The sequence below is a fragment of the Mirounga leonina genome, unplaced genomic scaffold (assembly GCF_011800145.1).
Source record: "Mirounga leonina isolate KUSES-001 unplaced genomic scaffold, KU_Mleo_1.0 Mir_168, whole genome shotgun sequence".
NCBI classification, from domain to species: domain Eukaryota; kingdom Metazoa; phylum Chordata; class Mammalia; order Carnivora; family Phocidae; genus Mirounga; species Mirounga leonina.
The window spans coordinates 58,238,756-58,264,955 of record NW_023270426.1 but is presented as its reverse complement, the minus strand read 5'-3'; the positions used below and the strand labels follow the sequence as shown (position 1 = coordinate 58,264,955).

The 26,200-nt window shown below is 37.5% G+C and overlaps 1 long non-coding RNA gene across 3 annotated transcripts in view; it reads right to left on the bottom strand.

Annotated features, from left to right (window-relative positions):
* The window catches only part of LOC118016982, a 139,797-nt gene that overhangs the window by 24,010 nt on the left and 89,587 nt on the right, over window positions 1-26,200 (bottom strand). For all 3 annotated transcript variants that reach the window (XR_004680998.1, XR_004680999.1, XR_004681000.1), the window contains exons 10-11: window positions 2,542-2,750; window positions 1,022-1,129 (exon numbers count right to left, since the gene is read on the bottom strand). This is a non-coding gene — a long non-coding RNA (uncharacterized LOC118016982). The remainder of the gene's footprint in view (window positions 1-1,021; window positions 1,130-2,541; window positions 2,751-26,200) is intronic.

The window sequence follows — 26,200 nt, the reverse complement described above, 5'->3', positions numbered from 1 at the left end:
GAGGGAAGAACACAGAGACATGAAAAGGAGAGGCAATGTGAAGTTTTAGAAGGATGGTCCAGGAAGAAGAGGGAAAAAATAAAACAGAAATTATTATTTTGCCTCCATGTTTTGTACACGTTAAGGAGCTAGGGGAGGTTATTTAGCATACGTTGATTTGGCCTCTGCCATTTATGCAAGGCCAGGTTTACCCAGCAAGCAACATACTTCCCAAATCTCAGGGGGACGTGTCATTCTGCTCCTCATTCCCTCAGAGTCCATAGCAAGTGGAATTGTCCCTCTCCCTTGGCAGCGGGGCTAAATTGGGAATGGGTTAGGTATTTGACGATAGAAGATAAAATGAAAAGGGCTTCTTTCCAGCTGTGAAGCTAACACATCTATGAGATATGTCTGAAAAATAAACAATCCACACTGTATTTGGGGTGAATGCCAGAGGCTCCTAGACCTAGAGAGATGAATCTTCACCCGAATCCCAACATTTTCTTTACTACCTGCACCAAGGAGTCAAAAGAGACCATCTGGTAGTTATGTGTGTTTATAGGTGTGTGGGGGCTGTTTGTGTGTGAGTGTTTATGGGTATGTGTACGCGTTGTGAATTAGATGAGTTGCCACCCTTTCCCTTAGCCGTAACTCTGTAATAGGATTTCCATAGAAGCAACAATATAAACAGTTGTCCATATGGATCATTTTCACAGTCCGTAAAAATGCTATAAACTGACAAAAGGTTTAAAATAAAATTAACAGTATCACTAATAATAGTACAATTAGGAATCAGAAATAGCATGATAGTATTGTTAGCACTAAAAAAAGAAAATATATTACAACCCTATTAAGAAATTAAAGGAAAAAAAAAAAGAAAAGTTTTTATGGAGATAACCTGAGAAGATTTAATCACTACTCATTTTTTATTTTATTTCTTTGATGAAATTCAAATCTGAAATACCAAAAACACGTTTTACTTAAAATATCATTTCGATACATCAACATTACGTAGGCTTTGTTACTTTTTTAATGGGCTAACCTGTGGCTCTGGCATTTTTCAAATGTTTGCAATATGCCAACACATCCTGCAAAGGCAAGAGGGTTCTGAGCACATGTCCTTCATCCACTTCCATATACTACATTCTACCTTGAAAGGAAAAAGAAGAAAAGTTGCACTGGTGTTATCTCAAACATGAGAAAATGTGAAGAGGGGAACTTCCTTTCCTAAATACAACAATCAGGAAGAATTTCCCATCTGTTCTAAATTTCTAATATTGAATTCTTCAGTTGAGGTCCACAGTCTTTCCTGGTTCACTGCACATTTCTAAATAGATGTTTTGCCAGCACCAACTCAAAATTAAAAAGCCAGAATTCCTAGTGTTTTTGAAGCTCTTTATCCAATGAGTCTATCTTATGTGAACTGGTAGCAACACCATCTAGGCTGATACCAGGCTTAGGGCTGCACATATCTCCTTGTTACATGGCCCATTCAATTCAGGACTACATCTCATCCCTTCTCCTGTGTAAGTTCTGTGTTCCTTTCCTTTCACGGCTATCATTAAAGCTGTGATGTTTAATGCATAACTAGATTATTGCTATAACCTCCTCTTCATAGGGGGATCCATTGTCTCTATTGCAATGCATCTTACATAAAATGATGGAATTATGGACTCTAAAGTAATGCCTTGTAAACAGTCTGAACACAGTTAGTGAACATGGTTTTTATTTCCTCCAACTCATCATGGACTGATACTTTGGTAAACTAAAATAAAATGAACTTTTGGAAAAGTGATCATATGCTTGGAGGGCCCAGCTATGTCAGGTTGCTGTAGAAGTTTCTAAATGCTGGCTCTCAATTTCTGTATTTGTCTCATCAGAGTTGTTGATCAAAATCAGTGTGCAGACCACACTCTGAGAGCACCAGTGAGCTACATTCTATCAAATCACCATTATTTTCTAGGCTCACCATTTACATCACTCCAGTCCAAGCACCAAAAGTCAACCTAAAACTCAATTGTCTGTTCAGATGAGTTGCATCTAGAAAATACATGAAAAGGTTCTTTCTCTCCCACTAAATATCCTCCAATCATAAAGCACTTTAGAATCCTGTGTTAGATAAAATTGTCAAAGATTTTATGGCAAAGAGGTACCAATACCTTCATCAAAGTATGGAAGTGCAGGAGGATACTTGAAAACACTGTGGCCACAGAAGTCTTATAGAGAAGCAGAAAAATGACCAAAAACAAACAAACAAAAATCCCATCCAAGCTTATTAAAGAAAATTTTAACAATATTTTACAAAAGGGACATAAAAACTGTATCAAAGTTCTTGTCACTAAGATGACCAAATTCAGTAAAGGCAATATAGAAAAAAAATTGTTACATAATAAAGTTCTTCTGTGCACTGTCCCTTTACATCTAGCAAGTTTTATAAAAGTCAAACTGTTCATTTTGTGTTATATAAGAAAAATATCCAGATGAATTTCTGAACTTTCAACCATATTCACTGATGTCAATATGTTGCAGAGATGCAAAGAGACATTTCAGTGAGACACTCACCTTCCAGCTATGCCTGGGTATATCATTTGTCTTAAGGACTAAAATTCAGGGATAACAATACCCACTCATCCATAGGCTCAGAGTCATAATAATCTCCTTCTTTCTGGATTCCATTGCTTGAGCCAGATTACTTTTCATACTGTTTCTTCATATACTTTGCAACATGATCACATCGTATTTTTCTTCAAAACTCTGGCAGATTGTTTGGGCTAGAGATAGATGGAGACAAGAGGCACCATCTGGTGTAAGATCTTTATTCCTTGTTAGCACTACAGGAGTTCTGGTATTTTACATGGTTCAAGCAGTAGCAACAAATTTTTTAAATGCATAGATTGAGAAGGTGTAAGATGGTCAAATGGCCCTTGGCACCGTCTGAGCACATCACTGGTTTCACTGGTGTAGAGTTGGGTTTTTTTGTTTTGGGTTTTTGGTTTTTTTTTTCCAATTCAGACAACCAGTGGCATATGGTTTCATGATTCACAAAGATGGTCCTTGACTATAGATTTGACGATCTCAACACAACTTCCAGGCTTGCCAGAGCTGTGTTACAGCAGAGAGAGCAAATAGCTCATGATATTTCTCCTCTGATGAGTAAGCTCCAAAATCACAGGTTTAAATTTGATCTGGGATTGAAAGAAAAGGAACCATGTCCTCCCATGCCAGTATCCATGCTTTTTCTTTGTCAGAGGTGAGTATCTATTTCTGCATCATTGATCCATGGTTTCAGGGAACAAACGCTCGAATAATGCCCAGGTTAATTCTGTTGATTTAGACTGAATATATACATTTGCTCTTTTCTTTATCTTTCTATTCTTTGGAACTCCAAGCCTTTCCTGAACTTGAGCTATAGTTCTAAAAATCTAGCAACCATTTAATAGAATGTTTTTTCACCTTCCACACACAAAGTAGAATGTTTTCTAATGGAACTAGCTAAGAGTTGGGTGCCAGGAGATTTGCTCAGAAGCTAACTCACAGCTACCTTGCGAAGATAAGTGAAAAAATGAACTGGAACTGTGCTTTGGAAACAAACTAAAACATCAAAAAATGGGGCTTATACAAGTTAATCTTGACTAGGGGCGCCTGGGTGGCTCAGTCATTAAGCGTCTGCCTTCGGCTCAGGTCATGATCCCAGGGTCCTGGGATCGAGCCCCTCATCGGGCTCCCTGCTCCGCGGGAAGCCTGCTGCTCCCTCTCCCACTCCCCCTGCTTGTGTTCCCCCTCTCGCTGTGTCTCTCTCTGTCAAATAAATAAAATCTTAAAAAAAAAAGTTAATCTTGACTGCAATTCACGAATAAAGTTAAAGGAAACCTCACCTGTTGGCTCCTGATTTCAGAAGGCTACTAAAGAAAAAGTGAAGGTACACCACTGTCTTGATAAAGTAGGAGAAAGCAATCTCCATGTTGAGATGTCCACCTCCTTATCTCTCAACTTATCTGAACAACAGAGTTACTGCTATTGGAATGTATTGCCAAAAATTTGAAGTATCTTTCTAAGGATCACATTAATGCCATCTTAATCTCTGTGAATTGCTCTGCTATTACCCTATACAAATGTGGTCTTCATTCTCCTCCCTCCTGTCAGCCATTTCCTTTGATTCTTTTGTTAATCCTAAATTAAACCCTCACTTCTCTTTCATGCTTCCTCCAAATGCTTTCTTACCTGAAGATTCACCTTTTTACACAGTTTTCTGGATCCATGAATTATGACTTTACTGAGTCCTTTGACCACTTATCCCTGCCATCCACCACTCCTTCACCGAAAGCCTCCTTTTTTTTTTTTTTCCTGATATCATGAAATGGTGCAGATATCAGTGGGGATGATTTGAAACGAATAAGGAAAAGAAGAAATAACAGAACATAAATAGGATGCTATGTTGAAGAAAGTAGATGTCAATATGACAGCAGATGGTGTAGATAAACTCACTATTAATATGGTCAACTCGTTGTATTTGCCACATGGCTGCAATTATAAACCATACATATAACTCAGAAGTCTAACAAGCTCTGCAGGTGGTTATTCATTAAAGCTCTTTAGTCAAGAGCTATGCAAGAATCGATTCTTTTTGTATTTGTCCAACAGGCAGAGTGCCTCACAATGTAGAGGTCATTTTTTTTAAAAGCTAATGATTTGTAAACAGTTTTATTTTTATGTTAGCAGCAAACAATCTCCTTCAAAGTTCAGAGGAGAGATATCTGTATACTCCTGACATGCCTTGGTTTCAATTCTGTAATAAGACTCTGCTTCTCCTTGAATCACATGCCCCAGAAAGAAAAAGTGAAGGTACACCACTGTCTTGATAAAGTAGAAGAAAGCAATCTCCATGTAGCAGTTCATTTCTTCTCTACTCTGTATGTTGGAGATGAAACAGAAGTTGGAGTCCAGGGAATGACCGATCATCATTGGGCCTTAAATTATAATAACTTCCCAAAATACTGGCTTGGGAGATAAATCTGAAGCTGGTGACAAATTTAGGATCCAAGGTGCTGATCAACAAATAGATCATTTCAAAATCTCCAGTGGTTCCCTGGTGAATATAAAATAAAGGCCACACTTATCAAATTGATATTTAGAGCTCTCCATCGTCTGATAGCAACCTATCTTTCCAATGTTTAAACTACTTACATTTACTAATACCCCTCAGTTTCCTGTAGAAAAAAATCTAATCTGTAACTTAAAAACATTATATGGATTCCAGGTTCTACAATTTCGTTTATATGTAGCTCTTTTTGAGATGTCCACCTCCTTATCTCTCAACTTATCCAAACAACATCCTCCCTTTGGATCCATCCTACAGACTCATGCCATCTATGTTTCCTTCCCAGCTGCTTCAGACCTTGATACCTCTCTCCTCTGATCTCCTAAACAACTGATTTTCCAACCTACCCATAAGGCTGTTATCATGGGCTATCTTTGATTGCTAGTTAACATTTTTTACATATGTCCTGTCCTCTCTACCAAATTCTGCTGTGCCAGGTGCTATGATTAAGCCCAGAGTGAAAATTCCTTGGAGATAATTACTCACTTCTTTGTGCAACCTTTACAGAAAAGGCACTCATTGTATTTGTCAATGGATCATTTTATTGAATTCCTACATTTTAAATATAAGTGCATGATCAATGTTAAATGTTCAACTCCAAATTTCTCTAACTGTAGAGACGTTTGCCAAATTGAATCTGGCTTTATAAAAGCATATTGCTAGGCATTAATGTAAGCCTGAGATAACACCCTAAAATCTAAGTTAGAAAAATACAGATTGAAAGCCCAAGCAATAAAGTAGAGATAAAATTTTTAAATTTCCTTTAAAAATCTGTGGTAAAGACATCTTTTTAAAATATAATTGGTTTTTAGACATCTTTTAATATAATTAATAGTCTGACTGTCAACACAGTATTACGAGACATTTTTTTAAAACAGATCTGTAGGATTTACTTCATCTGGTAGTCATAGCAAAAATAAAACATGCAAACTAGCTTGTGTTGAAAAGATGCTTAGACAAACCTGGTCAGTATATTCTCAGCTAAGCTCTGAAAGAAGCATTCTGAATAACCTAGGACAATGGAGCATTCCACAAGGAATTCGGGAGAGTAAATTAAAGAAGGTGACAGTGTCTAGAAAAATAAATATAGTGACAAAGACAAATTTTACACTAGCTGCAATGTGATTATATCCATATAGGACTACTGCACAAACTTTTTATACCAAAGTAAACATTCCATTCAGCCAAACAATTGTAAATTCAGTCAACCAACCAAGTGGATTGCCTCTATTCAATTGGCTGGTCGACTGAATTGACTGAATGTTTAAGCATTAAAAAAATTGGCTCAAAGAAAAAAAAATTTGGCTCATAACTTAAAGTGGCCTTAGAATGCACAGAGTATATAGCTGTAAAAACCATTTTCTCAGCTTAAAGTAAGTAACATACAAAATGTTGTGCCACAGCCCATCAGCTGTCCACCAAAGATGTGTGCTCCAGCCATAGCACAGAGTTGCTGCTAGCAAGTGGTTGGAGCCAGGAGTCCATTTCCCAGCCCCCCTGCATTTAGGTGAGGCCCCTGGCTACTTCTAGTATTAAAAAAAGAAAACAAAGAAAACAAAACAGAGAGAGAGAGAGAGGAGAGAGAGAAAGAGCCTAAGTAGTGTGGGCAATTTGGGGAATAAAATGGTTAAAAAAACATTGTTGTCTTCTCCACACTTCCTCTTTCCCTACCTGCCCAGGCTCTTGTCTTTACGTGTTTGCATCATTGCTACACTATGGTCCTTGTGGTTGGAAGAGATTTTGTCATAAGGTAAGTGCATTAGTCAGCTCCGGCTACTTTAACAAAATAACATAGACTGGGTGACTTAAACAACAGACATTTATTTATCACAGTTCTGGAGGTTGGGATGCCCAAAATCAAAGTACCCCCAGATTTGGCTCTTGGTGAGGGCTGTCTTCCTGGCTTGCAGAGGGCTGCTATCTTGCTATTTCCTCACATAGCCAAGAGAGGAAGCTCTGGTGTCTCTCCCTCTTCTTATAAGGATGCTAGTCCCATCATGGGACCTCCATACTTATGATCTTATCTAAATGAAATTATATCCCAAAGGCCCCACCTCCTAATACTATCACATGGAGGGAGGGGGTCTAGGGCTTCAATATAGGAATTAAAAAGTTGGGGGGCATGGGAGGGACACAAACAGTCCATAACTTTTATCTTCTCAAACTGGATATATATTAACTTCTATTAGCCTACTCAAATCTTCAAGACAGGTTTAAAAAAGAGTCCAGTTATCCAGTGAAAACTGAGACCAGTATCCATACACCATAATTCAACATTTGATGATAATAAAAATAATGCTGGTGGTGGTGATAATAAAAAGGTGATGATAATAAAAACTAAATGGTTTTTTGTTTGTTTTTAGAAAAGAGTCTTTAAAACAATTTGTTAAAATAACTGCTATGTTTAAAGGCTTCTCTTTTCAGTCTTCCAAAAAGGAAAAAAATAATTATTTCAATTAAAATTGAGTTAGGCAGAGCTTAAGCACTCTCTCTATAATTATCAGGGAAAAAAAAAAAGACTGTTTGAGCCTGCTGCAGTTTATTCCCCCCAAGGCATTCACTGGGAAGGTCCCTGGGGCATTACTGTAGCCTAGTATTAAAGTTACCAATTCAAACTACAGTCCACCCAAGAAAGCCCCCTACAGAGCCCTTCCTATTATTACTCAGTGCAAAGAACTGCATTGTCTTCCTAAACACCTAATTTAGAATGAACTTACATGAGCTCTTATATGCACCACAGTCTTGTGGAGCCACCAACATTACTCTGAAGCTGGACCAGGATAAAATATAAAGTTAGGATCCTGTGAATTGCAAAGGAGTGAGACAAACCCGATGTGTCCATAAGATATTAGAAATGAAACATACTTTACCTAATTGTTCTACAATTTCTTTAACTGTTAACTGACGTTAACATTTACAAGGGAAAACAGTAACTTAAGCAAAAGTCCTATTTTTTTAATATATAAAAACTACTTTTCCTTGGTTTGAACTGATTTCCCCCTTTCCCCCCAACTTGTGCTATTATTTGGGGTTTCCATATATAATAGTGCTTCTGACCATTCTTAATTGCACCGTAATGGGTGTTAAGCACAGAAGTGTGTGCAAACAGACTCGACTTTTCTAGTCTTTGACTGTTCCTTGCCTCTGGCCTCTGTCAGAGAGGCTTGCTAACTACATCTCAGGGGAGCAATCACACAGCTTGACTCAGCCTGTGGCTCTGACTATTGGGACTTCCTGAAGTCACAACCACTTTGGCGTCCGGAACTGGGGCACGGTGTGTCTACTCTTCATAAAATCCAGAGATTGCAAGTGTGAAACGTGAGAGCTGATTAGGGATGCACCTTAAATGGTATCAAGGGATCCAGTTAGCAATGCAAAATATGAGATAATATAAACATAACATTCACTGCCAGTTGATCACTTATGTGAGCACCACGAAAAGCAAAATACAACAGAAAAAAAACTGCAAGTGAGCAACAAATAAAAGATTTCTTCAAAGATAATTTTGCATAAAAGTTCAATTTCATGGGGAAAAATGCATAATAAAATGATGTGGAATGATGTGCCAGAAAAAAATTGATATGTCTATTTGTCTTTCTGGAACTTACTCGGTATTAATCATTTCTAATGGGTATATCTAGTCCTCTTTATACATACACTGTCTTTCTTGCATAGTATTGATTGAGAGAATTTGAAGTTAGAAGATGCAATTATTTTGGCTGTATTTAACCTGTTTCTGTGACTACAATAGAATGATTCCATTTTCCCTCTTAAAAAGTCAAAGTAATCTTGATTCAGGAATTTCTTTTTTTTTAATTATCAGTTTTTAAGGAACATAACATCATGCTTAGCAGAAGGGCCCTTTCCTCCTCAGTATTCTCGTGTAGCTACTCTCCTGTCAGCCTAGGCTTTCAGAGAGAGGAGAAAAAAAGCTTCATAAAAGCTTTGGCCTAATTAACAAGAATGAACTAGATTTTATGATGAACAATTTATAGGCAGTTAATAGAGCTCATACACGGTAGCCAGGAGCTAGATAATTTATCATAAAAGGAATTTCAGTTACACTCCTAATCCCCATTCTCTTGATATTGCAACCAACTGCATTTACAATTGCCACTTTTATAAGCTTTGATTTACTGACAAATGATGCTGCATTTTATAGAGTCATAATGAAACTTATAAATGCAGGAAATACTTGTATCTCTGCCCATATGCTTCAAGTACTTTGCCAAACAATTTACTCTTCTACATTGTTATCTCTAGATGAAAATGATTTTTCAAAGATCTCCTAAGGATTCTTCATACTAGCACAAATAATAATAAAAGTAATAGCAAATTGTTTATTAACCATCCTAAGTATTTCTTGAAAAGAAACTGTTTTATCCCTAAAAGAACAACACAGCTGTTGTAATGAGTTATGAATGATAAATACTTTTCAAAATTATAAATAAGATGAAATAGCAAATATCCAAACATAATTTTTTAAAGGGCAGAATTTAAAGTAGGTGAGACCCAGGAGATCAGATTGTCTCTTATCATTTGGTGTCTTACGACTGTTCCTATTTTAAAATTATAACAAAATATGGCAGACATTGTGGGGGCAGAATTGGATGACTGTATATACACTATCATACCAGCTACATCTCCTCTATTCATTGATCTCTAGAGGAGTTCTTGAAGTCCTCAAATTAGGTTAACACTTCTTCCAGAAAGGCTCCCTTGACCATTGGCATCCCTTCTATACGCCTTCTTAGCATCCTATTCTTTTCCTCCTTTCACAAAAACAAATACAACTGTGTTGTAACTGCCTGATTAGCATTCACATCCCCCATTGACCATGAACTCTAAGACAGTAAGGACCACAATATCCCCACTCCAGAATCAAAACAATGTCTGGGACATAATGTATTTGTGAATGAGTGATGTCTTTGGTTTCCAAGCCTGTTAATATAAGTGAGAATAAATCATCCTAGTTGTATGATGCAGTAATAAATTTGGTCGCTAAAATTAGCAGTGAATTAGTCTCTATTTTAAAGAGTAGAACATTCAAAAGTCATGACTTTCTCTACTACTTTCTCATGACCAGCATTATAAATACTTTTAAACATTATGCTCTATTTAGATCTTCCACATTTTAAAAGGGACATGTTATAATAAGAAAAAGGTGAAAGAGAAAATAATAAAAATAAGAAATGACTAGAAGAGAAATCTAGAGGAGAAACTCAGAGAAAGATGATGGTTTGACCTGAAACAGATGTGCTAAATATTACATTAATCGTGGTCTCTAGGGACAAAAAGAAAGTGCTGCCTATTTCTTGAAGGGACAGAGCCACAGACCACTGCAAAGTTGTTTAGACCCTATTAACTAACAAATTCCTCACTAACAGGCTATGAGATATGAGATTAGGCACCCATAGGTCCACTCAACAGACCACTTTTCTAGTGATTTGGGATGTAGTGCTGCCTGCCAAATAACCAGGTTTTGTACAGCTGATCACATTACAGGCAGGTGGTCAATTTTAGTTTATCATCAACTATTCCCAAATATCAAATACACCTCTCTTTCATCCAGGATATCTTATCTCCTATCTAGAGGTTATGAAGTAGGTTCTATTATTTTTTAAAGCAAGACATTTTTCTAGGAAAATGATCCTTTTTCTTCTCAGATTCACCCCATCACCACAGAGAAGCTGAGGCTCAAACAGCTGTCCCAAAAGGCAGGTCCCTGGCTGCCAAATCACCCGTAAGAAGACAGTATCCCTGGCACACTCAGAATGGCTAGCAGGAGAATGCAGCTGAAAATCTGCTAGTTCCCTGACACCTTTTCCAATTTATTCCCCATCTGTAGAAGTGTGGAGACCCAGTGCAGAACATGTTCCTAGCACTGTCTACCGAGGATGCCAGCCCAGCAGGGCCATGCCAGCCCATGACACCTACGAGAGATGGAACCAACAACTCTTTTGCCCTGAGTCAAAATAAAGCCTCGAAATGCTATCTTTTATGATTCCTAATACCAACTAAAAATAACAGAGGTGATTAGTTCAGACCCAAGATTCACCTTGGAGATTTTTCCTAATTGTACATATCCCCAAAAGTGTCTTTTTTCCAAATGGAATTGGTCACTGACATGTGGATGTGCTCCTAATAGCAAAATAAAAATATTCCCTGCCTGAAGCATTATAATAAAGTTGTCTTTTTCCATTTCATTGTCTCAGAACATTTAATCAATTGACGTGACATCTGGGGCAGGTCAAAAGGAGCCACCTCTATTAATTTATAATTGCAATAGTCATTAACTTATTGATGACATACTCTTATTACTTTAACTTATTTTTAACAGTTTTAGTTTTTTAAAATGTTTTTAAACTATAAACTCACTTGGGAGTCAGAGAGAGAAACCTATGCACTTTTTTATTCTGTGTTCCCCATTTTGAAAAAATCCAGCCCCAAGGAAAATTCTGAAGTGGACCCATTTGGTCCACAAAAAAGCTGGCCTCCCATTTAGGAGGGTTTCCTATTGCCTACCTAATCTCAAGAGCCTGAGATCATCTACCTACCAAGCTCTCATTTAAATTTTATATTAAATGAAACTTTGACAGTATATTTAATTTTTCTAAGACAGAACTGGGTACACAGTAGAAGCCCCAAATTTATTAACTCCCTTCGTTTTCCAGCTCAGGAAAAGATCCATTACCAGTTATTTCCAAATGTATGAGGACATCAATCAATAATTTTCTTCTACCTGCAGTATTCTCTTCTCTTGTTATAAAAGAAAAGCCTTGTCTCCTTATTAAGGAAGGTGTATGTGTGTCTGGATGAGGGGGAGAAGGAGAAGTGGAATGAAAGAAATACAAATTCTTCCTAGGCTGCTGAATGGCACAAAACAAGCGGCTACCTCGCTCTGCCTACACATAAAACCATATTTGCTCCCTTTTCCTCCCCGGCTCCCTCCTCCCACCCACTGTTCCCCCACCCCTACCCCCACCCCTGACTCCTAAGCAGGGGCCAGCTTCCCTGTCTTTATCTTTCTGAGTTCTCAGCAGGACTCTGACGACCCTATCTTAATTCTGGTCTCAAGCTAAGTACTTTACTGACAAGACAAGGCTTGCCCCAGGCAGACAATGGGAAGTAGATAAGTATTAAAAATGCTTAATTCCAAACATGGGAATGAATAAGCTAAACCACTTTGGTAATAATTCTCCTCAGTAACGAATACGATGAGGAAAATCATTCCTTAGCACAATAGTGTGTGCATGACAAGTGGTTGGGTTCATTTACTTAACATATTTTGCATAAGTTGTGATTACTAGTCTACATTTTTTTGATATTGTCTCCATCACATTGTGAATTTTAACCTTAAACTGTGGCTGTGTTGTAACCTTAAACAAATGGCTGTGTTGTGTTTCAAATATTTGAGAACATACCAGACAGGCATCCTCCACCCTATTACCAAAAGTATTACAAATAATAGCTAACTTGGGGAATCTGCATCCCATATTTCTTCCCCACCAAGCTTATAAAATGTCTGTGCATATATGCATTCACATGCAGATTTTCTTGCTAAACATGAGTATACTCACAAAACCATAGTCACTCCCTTATTTGTGTGGGGAAAAAAAAAAATACGTTGGAACAAGGACTACATTGCAGGTACAGTTCAGGGCATCTTTGAACGGCACACCCTCGCTACAAAACATGGGCCACTCATCTAGACATCCTAGTATTTTGGCATAAGCCCTGTCGGATAAAAGATTCCATGCTACCAGATACACTTCTTTTGAAAATGTCATCCAGGGTAGAAATTGATTTTCTGCCTCATATTCAGCTGTTGTTCTGAGAAACCCCCTATCCTATTAAAAGTGTCCCTGTTCTACCTCCATCTAGACATAGAACGCATGATGGAATCGACATATTTGTAGGAATGCAAAATTCTCACTGATTCATTCATTCATTCAACAACTATATACAAATCACCACTCTAGATGCTGGGGATATGGCAGTGATCAAGACAGTGAAGGTCCCTGCTCTCAGGGAAACTACTTGCTGTGATTTCAGATAGTGTATTATTATTATCATGTAAAAATAATATAAAGCAGGGTAATTTGCTAGAGAAAGACTTTTGGATTAGACAGTCAAAGAAAATCTCTCCCAAGGCTGTGATATTTAAGCAAATCATATATAATCATAGATACTAAATAGCTTAGTAGAAAGGACACAGGATCTGGACACAGAAGCCTCAAGTTCTAATTTTTTTAGAGTCTTTAGGCCAGTTCCTGAAAGCCTTCTCCTTTTAGCATATAATAGCTACCCCACTGGGAACATTTCTCATTCTCCCTAAAAGGGTTGATATTGGTTCAGCTTGATGAGCTTTCTCCATTATGATATTTATATCATAACTAAAACCCACTACATCCACCTTCTTAAATATGAAGACTCTAAATCAATGGTTCTCAACCGTGAATGCACACTAACTTGGAATCCTAACCCTGGTGGCATGCTTTAGATGCTGAAGTAAATAACGTGAGATGAGTCAGTATGAAGGACTTATAGATGCCATCCACAAGCAGCTTAGAAAAGTGGGGGTCTTTTAGAATTAGTGACCACAATCTCTGGATGCTCCACTGCCTCATAGAAAACCACCTGATGTAAGTGAAAATCTTTGAAGCAATTCAACATTTTCAAAGCCGATTTATCCCAGATGATTTGGCACAAGATATCTGTATCAGGGGCAGAAAAAAAAAAATCATGGTCATATGATCAAGCCAGATTCGGACTGGAGGTGATATATATGTTTGTGGTGTTACCACATTTTTTTTCAAGTTTTACAACAGAAATCACATTCTTTTGAGGTTAAAAACTGCTCTACTCTCTTCAAAGGATTTTAAATCTCACACCTCCACCCACACGTTGAATTAGTAGTCCAAACCAGATGGAGGTTAGTGCTTTAGGTTAGAATGACTGTCTGGCGAAAGTCTCTCCTTGATTGCCCATAACTATCACTTGTACCTTTAGGCCTAACGGCACTTTGCTTGATTTCTGACATTAAACAGCATTTATGTTGTATTAAGTCCTACTCTGAGCTACACAATTTTCCATACCATAGCCATGTGGAGTGGCTGAAAAATAGTTTTTTGATAGGTCATTGTGAAGAACCAAGAGAGAATTCAAAGATGAGTCAGAAGTGTTTTAATAAACAAATACATTCACAGGCCAGCACCTGTTCTCACGGTGCTAATATCCCCACCAAATGCTCATTTCTTCTTCTTAGTCACCCAAATTTTACCCAATCTTCAAGGCTCAGCTCTACCCACTTCTTTCTCCCTCTACCAACCTTCTAGAATTCATAATTCTTATATATATATACACCATTGACTTCTCTTCTAATTGTTTCTGTATTTGATTTAACTGAAGTATGTGTAGAAGACAAAAGATATCTCTACAAGATAAAAAGCATATTTTACACTACTGTCCCTCAGTAACTTCTCTGTAATTAGGCTAGAATCAGGCAAACAATGGGACTTGGAAGATGGGCAACAAAGGAAGACTTCTGGAGACGTTGCGTAGGGCTATAGGATTAGAGCTTGATCTGAATCATGTGTTCAGAAAGAAGCAGAAGAATAGACCCAGTAAGCATGTTCCTGGCTAGAAACCAGTAGCTTTGGAGACAGAAGGGAAGACCTCAGAATCTGAAAGCAGAACCAGACTGGAAAGTTAGTTCAGCAACCCCTCTACAAAATGAGCTTGCAGAATTCCAAAAGGAATAAACACAATGCGTGTAAAGCAGCTATCCAGTGATGACTACCATATAGTAGGTACGTGGCAAATAATAACTATTTAATGATGGCCCAATATTGTTGGAAAAAAAGAATTTTACTATGCTTTTGACTGGAAATTCAGGAAGAGATATGATATAAAAAATAAAGGCAAAATTAAGATCTATGAGAAAGATCAACTGGGTCACACTGAATACTTGGATCCAAGTAAAATTTGGATTTGTGTGGGAAGAGGGCTTCTCTTCAGCTTCTCTTTTATTTATCCCAGAAATGCATCTTTTTTTTCCTTCCTTCTGGTTGATCTTATAAAATGTTAAAGCTTCCATATTTTATTTTATTTTTTTTAAAGATTTTTTTTTTTTTTTTTTGAGAGAGAGAGAATGAGAGACAGAGAGCATGAGAGGGAGGAGGGTCAGAGGGAGAAGCAGACTCCCTGCCGAGCAGGGAGCCCAATGCAGGACTCGATCCCGGGACTCCAGGATCATGACCTGAGCCGAAGGCAGTCGCTTAACCAACTGAGCCACCCAGGCGCCCAAAGCTTCCATATTTTAGATACTACAACAAGGTAGTACAAAGGAAAGAGCCCAGGATTTAGAATCAGCATATGTGGGTTCTGGTCTCACTGGAAGAAACCGAACAATTATCTTACTCTTTGCACCTTGTTTTGATCCATTGTAAAATAAACACTCTTACTCCACAATGCTCTTGAGAAAATTAAGATGAGGTACAGAACTTACTGAATACCTTGGAGTTGAGATCGGCCAAACTATTCAGCAATCAAATAAAAAAAAAAAAATACTGAATCGGTACTTATTATTTCCTTTAAGCAAAGGACCATGAAAGATACAAAGGAAATTGGAGCCAGAGGACCCAGCCTAGGAGAAGAGTTGCTGATGGGACTGCAATTTACTTAAAAAGGGCACGAAATTAGTTGTGGCATAGTGCCAACTGTGAAAAAATGGAACTTTCCATAGGGAGTGATGATGCACAGAGCTTGATCACTAACCTCCCAAGGCTACCACTCCAAGGCCACCCAACAGAGCTCTAACCTACCCCTTGAAGCCTCATTTGCCAGGTCTTTCTTGGAAATTGGTTTCAGCCAAGTTGGAACACATGCTATCCCCAAACATGTGCTAAACTTTCCCTCTGTTTGCTCATTCTCCTTCCTTGCACATCTAACCATGAAACTACCCAGAATCTTTCCTCTTTAAAACCCTTTCCATTTATTACCACATATTCTAAATGTCACTTTTTCCATGAAGCTTTCCTAATGCTTTAACTATTCACTTCCACTTTTGAACCCCCATTTCATTTTGTTAGTGCCTCTCTGTGGCAGTTTGTACAATCTACTTACATATTACCTCTCCCCTCTTGGATTAAAAGACAGAAAACTTAACCTCTTTCACCTTGTATCACTCCTAACAACTTGCTCATAGTAGGTATTTACTAACATTCTCAATATTGAGTTCATTAATAGGATCTGGTTGAGATGTTTATAAATCATGCAACAAATAAATGCAATCTTAATCTTGATTGGGACAAAACAATTCTCTTGCTACCTTACTCATTTATTCCTTATTTGTTACTGGTGTTTATGTTGTATAAGCCTATAGGATACATGCAAGTAAACATCTGATTGCAGAAGCAGATGATAGGGCTGTGATAGAAGATGGACAGGATGGGCAGATCAGTGGGGAGGGGGGGTGGATAAACACTCATTCCTTAACACTCTTCAAAGGACTTCTAATGGCTAAGAAAAGAATTTTCTCGGTAGGTGATCCATGAATCAGAGTGTTGAATTTGACATCAAATCTCTCTCCAAAGAGGGTAGGAGCAGAATGATTTAAGCTCAGCTAGGGAGAAGTGATATGGAGCAAAGGTAGAGGAGGCCCCTCCTCTCTCTGCATATTGAACTTGTAGTCCTTTGGCAGAGGAAAATATTGGGCAGATTAATATATATTTTCATCTACCTAGTAAAACTTCATGCTATATACAAGCCATTATTATCACAATTATATCCTTCTCTCTCTCTCTCTCTCTTTTTTTTTTAGTAATTCAGAACAACTGTATCTTTGAAATGGTAGTACTGAAATATGGCAAACATCTTACTTTCAGCAGCAATAAACTTATGGCTAAAACGCAATGTTTCTTGTATATTCCTTCTCTATTCTTTTGGATTATAGATTATGAAAGAGAGATTTTATGCAGCAGTTGGTGACAAAATATATTTCTTATTAATGTGTAATATTTGCTACATTAATAATTTTATGGCTTTAATTATTGATGCGAACTTAATTGTGCCCCATGTCCCTTTTTCTTGCAGCTCAATAAAAACTATATATTTCTTTAATTAGGTTTCATTTGAAGACTAGAAGACAATGCAGGAATGGTTTCTTGCTAATTCACCTATCTACAGCCAGTAAAGAAATGGAATTAGTGTCTTGAATGTGGTTTAGTGAGAAAAATTATCTAACTGTTCTGAAAGTGTGACTTTCCTTTGCACAGTTAACCTCACCCAGAGGCCAGGGATATATAGCCAACTGAAACCGAACACTGCAATAGGGGATGGTTATCATCCTTTCCTGGCTCTGGGGAGAAATTCCACTGATTTTAGTAGAGATAGAAAGGGAAAATTGGAGTCACCTACATGGTTATCCTACTGTCTTCCCTCTTTATATGCTGTGCTTTAGTAGAAATGTAATCTTGGTCTTTCCAGCTTGATTTCAACATTTTGCTGTGGCATTCTACTTACAATCACGGGGAATGTTGTAACTACTTTATTCTGGGCCCAAATGTTTCAAAACAACTACAAGAAATGTTAGATGGAAGGAAAATAACGTTTGCTAAGCATCTGGTGCAGGTTATACTAGGAGCTTCCAATCAATTACTTCTTTAATCTCCAGGGGTCACAATAACAAATGTCAACAAGATCAGAAATGAAGCAACCAGATTGGGCTTGAGAAATAAGGAGCCCTCTGAGCTCCATCTTTCATTTTCCACTTTTGATAGAGAAATGAGTACAGAAAAAAAAGTTTAAGAATAACATTTGTAACTTTCTGTAAGAATAACAACAGAGCAAGTGCAATGATGAATTGCAACTGATACTCATATCTCAGGGTCAGGCAGGCCATTGGGAGTGAAGGGACTATGGCAAACCCGAAGGCTCATATCCCATCCTGGGATTACCTACTCCGTCTTTATTGTTACCATTTTGATAGCTCTTCTAAAATTTTAAGTGAAGCTTAAAAGCTTCATTCTTAAATATATTTATTTTCTACTGTTACATAAAAGATTAACACAAACTTACTAGCCTAAAATAATACAAATTTATGATCTCACAGTTTTCTTCCTCAGGAGTTTAAACACTACTTAGCTGGGTCCTGTGCTAAGGGTGTCATAGGCCTAAAATCAAGGTGTTAGCGGGGCCTATAATCACATCTGTACCCCACTTCCAAACTCAGTGGTTGATGGCTGAACTCATTTCCTTGAAGTTGGACAACCAACAACACTATTTTCTTGCTAGCTGTTCACTAAGGACTGCTTTTGGCTCTGAACCGTCCCCTACCCCACCCCCTGGCCATAGATCTTCTCACCACTCAGAAGCTTATTTCTTCAAGCCCAGCAGAAGAATCTCTCTAATGCTTCAAATCTCTCTGACCTCTTTTAAGAGCTCACCTGCGTAGGTCAGGTTCACTGAGGATTATCTTCCCCCTTGATTAAATCAAAGTGAAATGATTAGGGACCTTAACTATATCTGCAAAATCCCTTCTGCCATATAATGTAACGTACTTACCAGTGAGATCTCATCATATTCGTAAGTCTTGTTCCTACCCCAAAGAGGGGGATTATACACCAGGAGGGGGGAATCTTGGGAGCCATATTGGAATTCCTCCTACTACAGCACCGTCTCAGGCTTCCCACAGAAGTGTAGTACTCTTTTTAAAAATGAGCTGCTGAATAGCCATGAATACTTTAACTTCCTTTTATTTTCTACAACTGCTTTGACCTCTTTGCACTATCTTATCATAGTATCTATTGGTCCAATGCCATCTGCATTCAGTGCCTGTCACTATTTTAAAAACTTTAGTGTCAGAACCTTTTTCCTGCAATTTGAGAAGTATAATAAATAGTTGTCACAAATGAAATTTGCACAAAAGCTAACTGTGATGTCAATAACAGGTATAGTTTTTGTAACTGTAATGTAGGTTGATTCTTGAAATCCTAAATTTATTATTAGTACATTCTATTCAGAGGGACTTACTCTCTTGATATACACAGAAAATTCAAACTTCAAAGCATTTTAGAAAATGACAGACATCTGAAAGTCCCATTTTTATTCCAATGAAAATACCTTTTACCCAGACGTTAAAATTTCCCACAAATATAAAAGGACTTAAAAAAATAAGGATACTAAAAAGTGCTATTATTCTCAGTAAGACAACTCATAACTATGTTGATTTAGGAAAATATTCAAGCATTTACTTGGGCAATTGTAAGGTAAACTCAGTTCCCACAATGAAAGGAAAATGCCGTGAGGAATTTTCTGGGGTTTCTTTTTAGCTTACTTGCTTCTTTACCTATAAGAATCTTTTATATCACTTTTAAGGGCAAACTATAAGAAATATTTATGTTTAGAGGAGAAATCCATTGATAAGAATTCAGGTTAATTTTTAAAGTAGGTAAGTACAGCCCTATAAATAAAATCAATGATTTCCCCAGATACTTTTAGAAAATAAATAAAAATAAACCAGCTCTGGTTGTCTCATTTGTTGCTTGAACACCAAAGAGCAATGCACTGGGATTTTAAAGAGTGGTTGTATTATTTTAGACTTTACAAATCATATAGAGTAATTCATGATTTAGAAAGGAACTACTGAGCTATCTAGCTATTCTCTTTTAAGAGCAGCAGTTAAAACAAACCACCAGCTCACTTCATGCATGGAAGAAAATTCTCCAAACTCTTAAACAAATCTCCAGTCAGTTAATTGACAACTATGTTTAACAGGTAAGTATTGTGTACTTCCCCAATTCTTATTGATGAATCTCTCATTCTCAATTTTAGAATTTGTTGTGTCAACTAAATGGCTATAAGTGGATTGACTTATACTTTTTATAGTACATAGATTAACTAGATCATTTCAACCAAATGCCAATATTTTATCCCATCTAATTTTCTTTTTTCTTTTTTAAAGGTTTTATTTATTTATTTGACAGGGACAGAGAAAGAGAGAGAGCATGAGCAGGGGGACTGACAGGCAGAGGGAGAGGGAGAAGCAGGCTCCCGGGGGAGCAAGGAGTCCCATGCGGGGCTCAATCTCAGGACCCTGGGATCATGACCTGAGCCAAAGGCAGACGCCCAACCGACTGAACCATGCAGGCGCCCTACCCTATCTAATTTTCAAGACAGCGTGCTGATAAATACTCACAGAAAAATGTTCCTGTATTTATTATTTGCAGCTTGAGAAGACTGATAGGGTTACACAAATGTAATCCTAATTTAAAAGTTTAATTTGATAGGCAGTCATTTCTGAGCACTTTTGATTGTGCCAAGGGTGAAAAATTTGTGGTAAGTTTATTGTAGTCATTTGATAACAATAATAATTTCAAAAGACTAGAGAGAAAGTGAAATTAGTAATAGCAAAAAAGAAAAAGAAAAAAGAAAGCTCATTTTTAAAAACACTCTCTTATTTTATTATTTATTAAATTTAAAAACAAAGCTAACTTTAGCTCTTGACCTACCTCTTCATTTCTCTGATTGAACAGAAAAACTTTCCCCTGCTATAATTTGAGAAGCACTGAGCACCTTCAGCTGGCCTTGGCTTGATCCTGGTGACTAAGACTTCAAGACTTTAGTTTAAAGGCATTGGCAACCTCCATTTAAAGGCAGAAGTTATCTGGCAGGGGTAATGCATAAAGTCATTATCACGTAAGATTAGTTCTGAAAGATAAATTGTCGCCTTCTAATGAGTTCCTAGCAGAACAGGGCCAGAGCAGTTGGATTTGAAGAGGATAGGAAAAAGAAAAGTCATTCTCTAAAACACCCCAGTCACCATAATCATCCAGTGAATCTCTGCTGAGTTGAATCAACTTAGACAGCACCAGACTTTACTTCTGGGACCCTGTCAAAGAATAACAAAGTTTTGTAGCTGAATCCCAAGGGAAACTTTGATGGCCAGGGGAAAGGAAGAACAGTTAAAGGACAGAAACTACAAAAGGAGGTGAGGAGAGTACCCATATCTGTGTTTGAATATTTAAAATTAAGTAGGAATAAGGAAACAGGAGATGTTGTATAACTACTACCCAGAAATGTTCCTCTCTTCCCACAGTACAAAATTTAATCTGCTCCTGTTAGCTGATAATTCATTTTAGAAACCCTTGAGGGTTAAATTAACATCTGAAATTCAGAAAAAAATTATAGACGTTTTTCCTATATCTAGATAGCTTATAAGTGTAATTTTCATATCATTTAGGTAAGGCAGAGAAACAAAGCTCCCTCGGTTTGTATCTTAAATTCACAGGACAATTTACCTATGATAGAAAATAAAGCTATTGGTTAGCAACTTGAATAATCACCACCATGTATAAGATTAAGCTGATCTTATACTTTTCATATTTATAATATTACTTCCAAACTATCTAGAGCTGGAATTCAAATCTACAGTATGGTCCTTATAGCACTATATATCTTTAATTTCTCTCTCTGGTCATTTTATCCAAGATGATGTAGATTACAAAGTTTAATTTTATACTTACAACATTATCATTTAATTTTCTCCAACAGTATACCAATAAGTTTCTGCCAGTGAATTGGCAAAATTATGATTTTTCTTAGTTTATCTTTTGCCATCCAATAATTTTTCAACCTAGCTCTAAGAGCTCTGGTTTCACTTCTTGTGGGGAAGAAGCAGCTTGTTGGCACAATGCAGTAAGATCTAGAGATCTGTAACATGGGAAACTGAATGATTGTTTCAATATTTCCACCAGCAGTTTTCAGAGGGCAGGGTATTTATTTAATCAGAGAAAACGTATCACTGAAGTTCAGGATATAAATGCCAAGACACCACATATTATAGCGGTGCTGCCCGTTGGTATCTAGGAAATCCAGAGTTCAAAGGGAAGATCCACTAACTAGAAAGAGCTTCCCAGAAAACCCAGGGAGTTCTGGATAATATTTCAAATATGCCTACTCCCTACTTGAGTGATTGGTCATATTTCCTTGATTCAAGATACCCATTTTTCACAGTTATGGCTTCCAAAATCAGGAGACAACTTTTAATCAAGGTATACTTTTAATATGGTAATATCTTTTTCTTTTTTGCAAATGTACTATTTAATCAATAGTGAAACTTAAATGATCAGTGGTTGTTTATACTTGAGAAGATAAGTTATTCCAACAAATAAATACAGGGCCAAACATAAGAAGAGTAAAACTCTATACAGGACTAATATTTGCCCTGATATTGTAAAACTTAAATGAAGAAAATCAGAAAAGGAAAAATTCTGTACCATGGTAGTGAACTTAGCTATTAGACACTAGTTCTATGTTTAAAAGCATGTGGAATGCTTCTCCAGACTAAATTTAGTATCCTTGTGGGGGAGAGAATTTACTTGTTATTTATAAGAACTCTGTGTGTGTGTGTGTGTGTTGGGGGCGAGGGGTGTTCCAATTAATTCAAAGCACATTAGAGACCTTAAGACCATACCTACAACATGACAATTAAAATTTTCATGAAAGATAAGTGATTACATGTGGTTAAAAGTGGTGATAGCAAAATAAATTTCTTTTTACTGAAAAGTTGTAATTTGACCTGTTTTGACACATTAAGGGGAGGCTTCCAACCTAAACATTTTTCTTAACTCATGAGTCAATCAAGTAATTCTAACTGGGGCTGTAATTCAGCATTCTGGCAATACAAGGAGACTTGAAATTTTCTAGAACATCTGGCTCACTTTACAGACAAGAAAAATGAGGTTCAAGAAGAGAGTCATTGGGGGGTCACCTGGGTGACTCAGTTGGTTAAGCATCTGCCTTTGGCTCAGGTCATGATCTCGGGGTCCTGGGATCGAGCCCTGAATCAGGCTCTCTGCTCAGCGGGGAGTCTGCTTCTCCCTCTGTGCTCTCACTCTCTCTCTTTCAAATAAATAAATAAAATCTTTAAAAAAAAAAAAAAAGAAGAGAGTCATTGGTTTTGCCCAAGGTTGCCCAGTTAATTAGTGACAGAACCATGGGTAGAACCCAGTACTTTCTGTTTTCCAGTAAAACACTTTTCTCAGGGGAGAAGAGACTACCTCCCTCTCCCTGATCATGACAGAATACTGTGGTTCTGGGCAGCCTTGCCAGAACCTGAAAATTAAAACCAAGTCTCAGAGGAGTTTTGAGAAAGCAGAGCCCTAATTCTACCACAGTATTTCAGGTTGTTCTCTGTAATCGTCTGGCCACTGCAAATAGAAACAATGTCTATATGGTTTTTGTAGCAGACCTGAGAATTCTTGCATTAAAATACAGTATTTAAGCAGTCAAGAAAGTCTTTAATAAGCTAGAATCATACATCATTTTGAGAATTGGAAGTCTTGTGCAATAAATTTCATGTCATTCTCTAACTTTATAGAGGAGGAAGATAATGTCTGGGAAAGTAAAATGAGCTGTCACGTGCTGGTCAGTACAGGGTCAGGACTGGGGCACAAGTTTTCTAACTCCCTGTCCACTCTTTCTTCATGACACCACATAGCTTCATCATGAATGATGTCCAGGAAATGGACAGATGCATAGGGGAATTAACCTCTGACAGCTTTCCTATGACAGATTCCTCCAGCAACACAAAGATGTGGGTGATACTTGTCCTCAGGCCTGGCTAACTCTCTATCTGGCCCTGTACACATTTAACTAAATGTGATGTATATGTATGTGTGTAAGTTGCTTGCAGGTAGACATCACTTCTGCCTGATAGTTTTCTCTCTCCTCTTTGTATCTTTTCCATCTCAGCACAATAATACACAAGAGTTCCCACAGAAAAACAAATGACACCACTTTCTCACTAGGTTTCCCTCTGGGAATAAAACTAATGGACAAACTCTGTGGGGCACTATGGGTGAGAAATTATACCTAGCTGTTAGTAGCCTCGAGCCTGACAGGACCCAGCATTACCTACCACAGTGGGGCTACAGCAAAGAGAGAAGAAAAGTTGATGAAGAGAAGGGCTTCAAAGAGGCAGACAAAATGATAATGGGGTTCACATGAGGAAGATAAAATGTAAAGTCGGAGGATGGAAGGATGACTAAAAGGTTTGGTGAAAATGGGTTCAAGGGGTGCCTGGGTGGTTCAGTCGTTAAGCATCTGCCTTTGGCTCAGGTCATGATCCTGGGGTCCTGGGATCAAGCCCGGCATGGGGCTCCCTGCTCAGGCGGAAGCCTGCTTCTCCCTCCCCCCTCTGCCCCCCCCCCCGCTTGTGTTCCCTCTCTCACTATCTCTCTCAATGTCAAATAAATAAATAAAATCTTCAAAAAAAAAAAAAAGAAAGAAAAGAAAATGGGTTCAAGACCACACAAGGGAGACACAGTCATGCCTTTGTGCAGGTCCTGGTGTGGACTGCCTGATGACTTCAGGAAACTAGACAGTTACCTGCATTACATGTCTCAGCTGATCTACCATGGAGGCTATGATGGCCCTCTCTACAGTGCAGCCAGCCAAACAGCTGGGCGTGGCAAGCCATCTCAGAGAGCTGCGGATGACTTCGATTATTTTCTTGCAGCTGCTAATTCATGTCCAAACTCAATTTTTGGAAAATTTAACAATGTATTTGTTGAAAGAAACATTGGATTTCTAGAATTCTAAAATAAAGATGCATATTATCTTCATTTTAAGAAAAAATACATTTCAAAAAAAGTCTTCAAAGGGTTACAATAAGTTTCCCTCTTAAAATCTCCAGTAACTAATTTTAACAATGGCTTTCATATCTTTCTCAGTTTGCCATTTTGTTTAGCTCAAAAAAAAAGAAATAATTATAATATTTCTCTTCTAATAATGTCAGGAAGTTTCCGTTATTGCCCAAAATGAAAATATTTCACTGTAGCCTAATTTCCCTCTTCATTATATAACATAAGATCAAGAGCCATAAAAATCATTATTTTCCTGATGCCTCCAATCTATTCATAAAGGAAAGAAAGTGAAGGATAAAGCTATCTCTCAGCATTCCCAAACCACTTTGCTTTTGGAGTTTGGATATTCAGGCAACTGTTGGCTGTTTATTGGTTTGAATAACCCAAGCAAGGTACAAGATGTTAGAACTCACATCTGCTTATGCTAGAATGAAAACCCATCTGAGAATCAATGAAGCACATGGAGAGGGTCTAATTAAATCCCTATGCCATTTCCTTTAAAGCTGTCAAATTGAAATTGTAATCGTGTATTCATTCACCCCCAGTGGTGTGGTGGTAATTTTAGAAGTGGGAATATTTAAGCAATAAGACCCAACAGGGTGTGTTTTGCTAGGATATCAACAAGACTGGATAGTTCCTAGGTAAGCAGCCAATAGGCCGAAAGCAAAACCTTTCCTAAAGGGTAGGTGAATCATGAGACCTTTCTATAAGTGTACAACCATACTCATGACAAAGACAATTTTGGGAACGAGAACTCGTAATAGATGTATTTATTAAATTATACCATAAAACCATGTTAAACTATTTAATGAAAATAATGCAAAGCATTGACACATTATATCAAAGTGATAATATGTTCAACAAATTAAAAATCAAATTTCCAAGATTTCTGGATTTTGAAGTCACCATAAAATTCCAAACACTTGTTTGATCTACAATCTTCTTTATTCTTATGCCGAATTTTGTTATTGCCTTAAATGATTCCCAACAAAAATTTAGGTGAATAAATATGAGAAGAATATATGCTCTGCAACCTGTGATTGGGGTACTTTTTGTCTCATTTTAGAGGACAGCACAGCTTTAAGGAGGAGTCTCTGGAACACAGTCTGAAATGTCTAAAAGTTCCTCACATATACTAAAAAGAAGCTAAGATCCCCAATTACTCAGGATGCTTTCTGCCCTATGTTTAAATAACAAATAGCTAAGAAAAGCAAGCAGATTAGATAGCTAATTCACTGGCTTCATGTGGATACTGCCTGAGTTAAGAGACCAGGGGTACCTCCAGTCCTCAACATAGTATATTCTCTATGTTCTTGCTTCTAGGCTATAAGATTTCTTACTCAATCTAGAGGCAATGACAAAAAAAACAAAAAAACAAAAAACGAAGAACGAAAAACTAAAACCACAAAACACACACACACACATCAAAAGAAAGAAAGAAAGAAAGAAAGAAAGAAAGAAAGAAAGAAAGAAA